Here is an 8,935-nt window from a genome sequence, read left to right as displayed (position 1 = left end):
TGCTGTACTGTTTGATTTGATTGGAAGCCGCCCAAAGTGGCTGGGGGTATAAATAATAAATAATAATAATAATAATTATAATTATTATTATTATTATTATTTTGTAATGATCTTCCTCTGTTTCACTTCAGATAATTCAGTGGGGCCTCTTCTCAGTTCATTCTCTTCTGGATCAGTGTCTTAATCCTTTGTAGATTCTGTATATCACAGAATAGTCATTGAGGTGTCCCCAGATGTTGTTGTCCAGTTCCCATCAGCTTCAGCCAGCAGGGCAGACAGTCAAGGATGATAGAAACTCCACTCTGGACCCCACCACCTTGGTTCTGCTGCCCTATATCCTTCCCATTGAAAGAAATGTGAAAATTGATTTTGTACACTATAGATTTATCCTGGTCTGGTGCATGCAGTGTCTTTTGTTTTGCAGCTGTGTGATTTGTGCTCATATTGTATTGTGGTCGCCATTGGCTATAAACAATAAAATTTATAGATACAGTAGATTGAAATGCAAAAATAAGTAATAAAATATATAAAACGATTTTATTTTTTGGGTCCTCACTCCCAAATGGTGTGTGTGTTTTTGGTTATATTGTGCTTTTGGTTATATTGGGGGTGGCGTGGGGGTGGAGAAGTATAAGGCCAAAAAGGCTCCCCTCCTCTGCTAAATGGATGCAGGAGACCAGAGGCAGTGAATGAAAAAGCAGGGAAAGAGAAACCCTCCAAGTGCCACTGTTTAGAATTAGAGAATGGAGTTATCCAACCCCCGGCCCTCTGAAGGCAATCCTCTATAGGAACGTTTTTTATGTTTAATGTTTCATTATGTTTTTTATATATGTTGGAAACTTCCCAGAGTGGCTGGGGCAGCGTAATAAGATGTGCGGTGTATAAATAGGAAAATTATATTTATGGAAAGGGATGTTCCTATTTTCATCAGAGAAATGTTGGAGGGTTTGGAAAGGTCGGTTGCTGGAACTAAGTGATTGCATGATCCCAACCAGCAGAGCTGGGAACTGGACTGCCTCCTCCAGCTACACATTCGGGCTGCAGGCATAGCTGTTAACCTTCCCTTTTTTTTGCGGGAAATTCCCTTATTTCAGCGCCATTTCCCGCTGCTATCCCGGATTGTTAGATATCCTGTAGACTGTCCCCGGGAGAGGTGAGGCTGCTCATCCCTTATTTTCCAGTCTGCTGATCCCTTATTTTCAAATCTGAAAGTTGACAGCTATGGCTGCAGGGTGGCATCGTCCCAGCTTTCTGAAAATATTTAGTGATGAGGAAACCAGTGACTGCACATCGGATCACAAGGAGACTTATTTGTGCAACATTCTGGATATCTTATAAGATGCCAGGTAGATTCCAATGATACAAAAAAAATTGAGGGACAGCGCAAGGGGGCGCATCCAGCCTCGCAGCCTCCCAGGGCCCAACCCACAGCCAGCGAGCTCCGATGCCTAGAGAGGCAGGAAACGGGGCCAGCCAGGGGGACTCGAGAGCGGCTGCACTTTCCTGTCCCCGCCGAGGAGAGCGGAGGAGCAGCGGGCCGTGGCCTGGCGAGTTTCCCCGGAGAGGAGCCGGATTCCGCTGCAGGGACGGAGCGAGGAGTCCGAGGTGCGGGAGGCGGGGGGGGGGGGAGGAGGGGGAGGAGGAGAGCAGGTGGGCCTGGCAGGATCAGGCCCCGAGTGGAGTCAGAGGTTGCAGGGCGCCCCCCCCAACCGGGCAGGAAGGGGAAGGGGCGCAGCTGAGGGGCAGGGCATCTGCAGGAGGGCACAGGGGCAAACATCTCTGGCTCAGGCTGGCACGGACCCTGCCGGAGACCCTGGGGAGCTGCTCCCTTCAGTCCTGAGCTCAAGGGGCAGAATGAGGGGTCCAAGGCAGCTGCTGCTTCCCGATGGACGATGCATATAGTCGCTCACGGATCAGCGGCGTAGCTGGGGCTTTTGCCGCCCCTCTCCCTGTCCCTCATCAGGGAGCCCCGTCCTCTTCCACGGTCCTCCCCACGGCGGAGAGGGAAGGGGAGGCGGGGGGGGGGGAGGAAGAGCAGTGCAACAGGGAGGTGTCCCTCTCACCCTGCAGCCCCCTGACACCCTTTGCAGACCACTTCTCCTGCCCCCCTTCCTCTGCCAGTGCCATTGATAAACCTATCGCCCTCCGTCGTGAATTGGTCTGATCGCCTTTGAAAGCTCTCTTTGCCACCACCATCGTCGCATCTTGTGGCAATGATGTCCGTCAGGTTCATTTAGCAAGGAAATGGCTTCTTTTTCCTGCCCCAAATCAAGGTACACTGTGCCTACACATGGAGGCTCTGTTGATCTGTCACGGCAATTAAAACAGCTGATAGATCTATACTCCAGAGAGTGCATCTGATCTTTTCCTAAGCTGTCAAAGCTAGTGACCTCTTGTGTCTGCGTGTAAATCAGTGAGACAGGCTTAAGCCTGTTTCATTAATTGTTTTATTTCCACCTTCCTCAGTAAGGCTGCAGAGTTTTCAGATGAAGGCTGAGGGTTGAAGTGGGTGACAGTTTAGAGAATGCAGAAGAAAGGAGGATTCTTAAGATGTGTGGCATATGGAAATGAATTAATGATAAAAACGTTGAAGACAGTATTGTAAAAGACTGAGGAAGGCGAAATTGAAATTAGCTATTCATGTTCAGATTATTACTCATTTCATTTCTATACTGCTTCATATTTCTAATTTTTTTATAATAAATTTTATTAAAATTTTCACAATATCTCCAATCATACAATTTTCCAAATCACATATTTTGACTTTTTGAACCTCCCTCCTCTGACAATCATTCGTAATTAAATTTCTACCTTCACATTCCTTAATTATAGTATCGCCTTCAAGTAAAATCTTTCTATCCTCGTTTACATTCTTGCAATATTCCTTATTTTTTTCACAAAGCTTCTTTAAAACACACTAGCGTTGTTTGTTCCTCACATACACTCTTCAAATATTCTCTGAATTTTCCCCAGTCCTCTAGGAACTTGTGGTCTCTTTGAAGTCTGATTTTTCCAGTTAATTTATCTAGTTCTGCGTAATCTGTTAGTTTTTTTTCTCCATTCTTCCAAAGTCGGTAATTCTTCTTGTTTCCATTTTTGGGCCATCAATGTTCTCGCTGCTGTTATTGCGTACTGAAAGAGTTTACAGTCCCTCTTATTTATTTCATTTCTAGTTATTCCCAGTAGGAAGGTTTCTGGTTTCTTTACAAAGCTATATTTCAGCATTTTCTTTAATTCATTATATATCATTTCCCAGAACCCCTTCACTTTCTTACACTCCCACCACATATGAATAAAAGTACCCTCTTTCTCTTTACATTTCCAACATTTGTTACAGGTTTTATACATTTTTGCCAATTTAACTGGTGTTATATACCATCTGTATACCATTTTCATAACATTTTCTTTTAACATAGTACATGCTGTAAACTTCAGATTTTCATTCCATATTTTTTGCCAGTCTTCCATATCAATACTATACCCTAAATCTCTGGCCCAGTGAATCATTACAGATTTAACTTCCTCATCCATCGTGTGCCATTCCAATAATATTTTATACATTTTTGAGATTATCTTACAATCATTGTTAACAGTTTCCGTTTGAAATTTTGAATCTTTTTCTTTATACCCTTTTTCTTTCACATCCTTTTTAAACATATCATTTATCTGGTAGTAGTGCAGCCAATCAAATACATGTTCTTTTACTTGCTCGTATGGCTTCAATCTCCATTTCTCTCCTTCTTTTACCACTAAATCTCCGTAAGTAATCCAATTACTCCTCATATTAATTTTCTTGACTCCCATAACCTCTAATGGGGATAACCAATGTGGAACCCCCATTTCTAATAGATTTTTATATCTGTCCCATACTTCAATTAACGATTTCCAGAAGATATGGTTTTCAAACGATTTATAACCTTTTTTCTTCTCTTGCCATAGATATGCATGCCACCCAAATCTGTTATCTGCTTCATATTTTTAAGAAAAAAAATCTAATTGAGAGAAATCTCATTGCAGTTTGTGTCCATAGGATGTTGAGAACATAAACTCTGTAGATCCAGTTCTCTCCTCCTCATAGTCTTAGATTTGATTGTTCTTTCCGATAGAACAGGAGGAACGAAACATTTATGGGCTTAAAGCTGCATTAATTCTGGAGGCCACATTCCAGTGAGCTTTGAGGCCAATGTATGCACATGCATGCGCACACAGAAAAGATATGCAGACCATAAAGCCACATGCACACACTCACCAGCGGTGCTGCACACATTCACCAGACATGCCATCTAGCATACATACAAGTCTTGCAAACACAATCAGTATGTTTAGACCTTCCAATCCCAGTCTTGGGGGGAGGAAAAATAAGAGCACAAGAAGACCCTGCTGAATTAGCAATGAGATCTGTGAAAAAAAGTCCCTTCTGATTGTTCTTTAGAAATCCTCTTTAAAGAGCAGCCAGAGGGATCATTTATTTTCCTTTTGCCCCATTTCAGCACTGTGCTGGTTTGTGCTGAAATTGGAGTTGAAAAGATCTCTCTAAGGGCCCCTTAGGCATCTTTCTCTCCAGGACAGACAGAGATCTTCATCCTATGATCAGATCAGGAGATGGAAACGGCAGGGACTAGCAGGACACACCCTGAGGCTTGGCAAGCCATATGCAGCCAATGGACTGCAAGTTAGAGTGTCTTCAGTCAAGAGAGTTTGTGAGCATCAAATATAAAATATTTTGGAGTGGGTTGTTTGATTTTGTTGTTCAATATTCCTTTTGTCTGTTTGTTTTTTAGACTGTGCAGATACCATACATTTAAAGCATGTGGCTTCCCCCAGAGAACTACAGGACTTGTAGTTTATTGCTAGAGTTCTCAACACCCCTAACAAACTGCAGCTGGCAGGATTTCTTGGGTGAAGTCATGTACTTTAAGTGTTAGGTGGGTCTGTCGCAGCCTTAATCATATACGAAGATCTGTTGTTTCTTTTCCAACATGGTAGAAGTTGCAGCCAGGATCAGCATTCCCTGTCCACTGAACATGCTCAGTCCTCTCAATGGGTTGTTTTTGGATTTCCCTCCCTCTGCCTTGGTCCCCCCCCCAAATATTATTTGTACTTCCATAAACCTTGATGTTTTCCCCAGTCTTTGAATAACTTCCCCTCGTCCCTGGGTGGAGTAATTTGGGTGACATAATGATTGTCATTCACTGCCTGAACATCAGAAATAGAAAGAGTAATAATATATTTCAAAAACTGGCTAATGGTTAAAATGTGCTTTTGTTTTTATTCTTGGGTTTTATTTTACTTTGTGTCTAATTCTTTTCCAGCAGGGTGGTGTAAAAATGGAAGAGCAGGGACCCAGGAGACCCATTCAAAGGGAGAGACTGGAGTGCAAAGGAAATAAACATCCTGCCGGCCAAGTTGGGACCATCAGGGATCTTCTGCCTCGGGCAGATTTATGTCAGATTAAGCAGGAGCCAGAGGAGGGGCAGCCGCAGCAGCACTGGGATGCCGAGAAGCAGGATTTCCTGAAGACGATGCAGCCCCCTCGTTCACGATGGGAAACCCCACAGGCTCCCAGTCCTCCCCAATCTGGGAATAGTGTCCTCTCCTTCAGGGGAGCTGCAGATGCCAGTCGGTGGCCCAGTGGGAGAGTAGGGGGAGCAGACCAGACCCTGCTCCCAGACACTGAGGGGCTTCTGGGAAAGGTAAGTGCCCTCCTTCTTGTAAAGAAGCTGGTAAAATGTGGTCTTGACTTTGCTACCACTCAGTGGATTTGTAACTGGCTGACTGACCGAACCCAAAGGGTGCTCATCAATGGTTCCTCTTCATCCTGGAGAAGAGTGACTAGTGGGGTACCACAGGGTTCTGTCTTGGGCCCAGTCTTATTCAACATCTTTATCAACGATTTGGATGATGGACTCAAGGGCATCCTGATCAAATTTGCAAATGACACCAAACTGGGAGGGGTGGCTAACACCCCAGAGGACAGGATCACACTTCAAAACGACCTTGACAGATTGGAGAACTGGGCCAAAACAAACAAGATGAATTTTAACAGGGAGAAATGTAAAGTATTGCACTTGGGCAAAAAAAATGAGAGGCACAAATACAAGATGGGTGACACCTGGCTTGAGAGCAGTACATGTGAAAAGGATCTAGGAATCTTGGTTGACCACAAACTTGACATGAGCCAACAGTGTGACGCGGCAGCTAAAAAAGCCAATGCAATTCTGGGCTGCATCAATAGGAGTATAGCATCTAGATCAAGGGAAGTAATAGTGCCACTGTATTCTGCTCTGGTCAGACCTCACCTGGAGTACTGTGTCCAGTTCTGGGCGCCACAGTTCAAGAAGGACACTGACAAACTGGAACGTGTCCAGAGGAGGGAAACCAAAATGGTCAAAGGCCTGGAAACGATGCCTTATGAGGAATGGCTAAGGGAGCTGGGCATGTTTAGCCTGGAGAAGAGGAGTTTAAGGGGTGATATGATAGCCATATTCAAATATATAAAAGGATGTCACATAGAGGAGAGAGAAAGGTTGTTTTCTGCTGCTCCAGAGAAGCGGACACGGAGCAATGGATCCAAACTGCAGGAAAGAAGATTCCACCTAAACATTAGGAAGAACTTCCTGAGAGTAAGAGCTGTTCGACAGTGGAATTTGCTGCCAAGGAGTGTGGTGGAGTCTCCTTCTTTGGAGGTCTTTAAGCAGAGGCTTGACAACCATATGTCAGGAGTGCTCTGATGGTGTTTCCTGCTTGGCAGGGGGTTGGACTCGATGGCCCTTGTGGTCTCTTCCAACTCTGTGATTCTGTGATTCCTCTCACCTGGGTTTCCAGCACCTGGAGGTCACAGGTCCAGTGCTTCTAGACATGGAGGTTCTGCTTAGCTTTGGTGGTGAATATTCCTCCTCCCTGCACTTTCTCTCTAATCCACTTTAAAAAGGTTTGCTAGACCAAACCTTACATGGCAGGTTTGCGATCATATCTCCTGCTATTCTTACTTTACCTAAACAGCTGCAGGTGACTCTGAGTTTTATCAGAGCAGAAGTTGTGTCAGAAGAGGTGACCTTCCACCAACCCCCGTTTTCCTCCTCTAAATTGCCTCCATTTCCAAAATGCTCTTTGGTCCCCACTGAGGTAAAAATCTTGGCACGTCTTGCAGCCTCAGCAATCCCATGTGTAGTCGCATTAAATAAGACTGGCCTACCTTGCAAGGTTGTTGCAAGATCTATTAAGATAATGGCCAGGTTCAGATGACTAAATCACAGCCTGAAAAGCTGGGTTAAAAATAGGAACAGTTTTTAATGCATTGCTGCAGCAAAGTTACGCTAAAACCTAAGTTGACCCAAGTTCAAAACAAAAAACTCTAGCCGCCGCCACCACAGTCTCCTGACCCCCACAACCAGAATGCATCACTCCAGGAAGGACCCCCGCCTAACCTTTAGTGAGAGAGGGCAAAAGAAAAAGACTCTAAATGGGTAGTTGCACAAATTTACCAGCCGTGGTCCTGCACTGGCAGCAAGGCTAACAAACAGGGGAGCTGGGAACGTGCTCTTCCCATTTCTACTTGCATCTGCCTCCTGACCTAATTGTCCCAGCTTACCTCATGATTGGGCCGGCCCTGAGGGTGAACTGTGATGAAACCAGGCACTCTCTTATGAGCCATAACTAACAAACTTTCCATTTTGCCCAAACCAGGAAACTACAGCTGCCAGCTTTGGAACAAGCTGGGATATTAAGCTAACTTCAAACTGTGCTTGGTGAAAACAGGAAACTCTGGCTGATCAGTGGCTTCGTGGTTTGACTGATCCCACTGATAGCAGTAAAAATAGGAAGCCCTGTTGCGTTCAAAGGGGTTGTTTGGACAGAGTCTCTGATCAGCATGCCTAGCAGGACAGGCTTAAAAAGGTAAAGGACCCCTGACCATTAGGTCCAGTCGTCACCAACTCTGGGGTTGTGGTACTCATCTCGCTTTATTGGCCGAGGGAGCCGGCATACACCTTCCGGGTCATGTGGCCAGCATGACTAAGCCACTTTTGGCAAACCATAGCAGCGCACGGGAACGCTGTTTACCTTCCCGCCAGAGTGGTACCTATTTATCTACTTGCACTTTGACGTGCTTTTGAACTGTTAGGTTGGCAGGAGCAGGGACCGAGCAATGGGAGCTTTAAAGTGCTTATCTTGCAAACTTGCCATCTAAGTTGTTTACTCTTGACCGAAGTTCCTGTTTCCCAAAAGGACAGGAGGGGGAGCAGAGGAGGCTCTTTCTGCCTCTCTCCCCTGAGAAAGGCTCTTTCTGCCTCTCTCCCCTGAGAAGGCTCTTTCTGCCTCTCTCCCCTAAGAAACAAGAGCAAAGGGTTTTTGCAGGGCAGGAGGACAGAGGAGGAGGCAGTGAGGGCAGAGGGAGCAGTGGGCGGATCCACCGCCTCTCCCAGGGGGTCCAGATGCAAGCAAGGGGCTTCCTTCTTCTCCATGCAAGGGCCACCCATGTATTCAGAGCAGTCCTTTGCAGATTAACTCTTAACTTCCAAGGGATCTACTCTCAGGCCACTAATGTGCATACCATGCCAGCCTTAGGAAGGAAGGTGGGACAGGCAGGTGAAAGGAATTGCCAAAGGTGTTTGAAAATGGGTGAAGGCTCCTGGGAAGTGGGTGCCCAGTTGGGGCTTCTTCAGGGGCAGCGGAATGTCTTGGGCAGGAGAATCCCTGCAGGGTCTCTCAGACTCCCTTGGCTTCTTCTTCCCCCCCTCCCAGGAAGCTGCAACTTGCTCTGGATTCTGTGCTCCTCAGGAAGCTGAACCTGCAAACCTAGCTGAGACTGAACCTGCAACCCTGGCCAGGATGGAAGGAGGAAGATGGACCGTTGACCTGGTCAGGCTGTCTCCCGCATCCCTCCCCACAACCTCTGAGCATTCCCTCCCAGGACCCTTGGAGAAATCTGGTGAGT

The 8,935-nt window shown here is 45.9% G+C and overlaps 1 protein-coding gene across 1 annotated transcript in view; it reads left to right on the top strand.

The window, feature by feature from the left end:
- The first annotated feature begins 8,837 nt into the window (after window positions 1-8,837).
- The window catches only part of LOC310837711 (tripartite motif-containing protein 10-like), a 45,448-nt gene continuing 45,350 nt past the window's right edge, over window positions 8,838-8,935 (top strand). Inside the window, exon 1 of the mRNA XM_083724722.1 lies at window positions 8,838-8,929. The gene's annotated coding sequence lies outside the window, so the exon portion shown is untranslated. The remainder of the gene's footprint in view (window positions 8,930-8,935) is intronic.

This window comes from Podarcis gaigeae, assembly GCF_964106915.1.
Source record: "Podarcis gaigeae genome assembly, chromosome: 2".
Taxonomy (NCBI): Eukaryota; Metazoa; Chordata; class Lepidosauria; order Squamata; family Lacertidae; genus Podarcis; species Podarcis gaigeae.
Note: the sequence above shows the minus strand (reverse complement) of the source record. Positions and strands in the feature narration are given on the sequence as shown.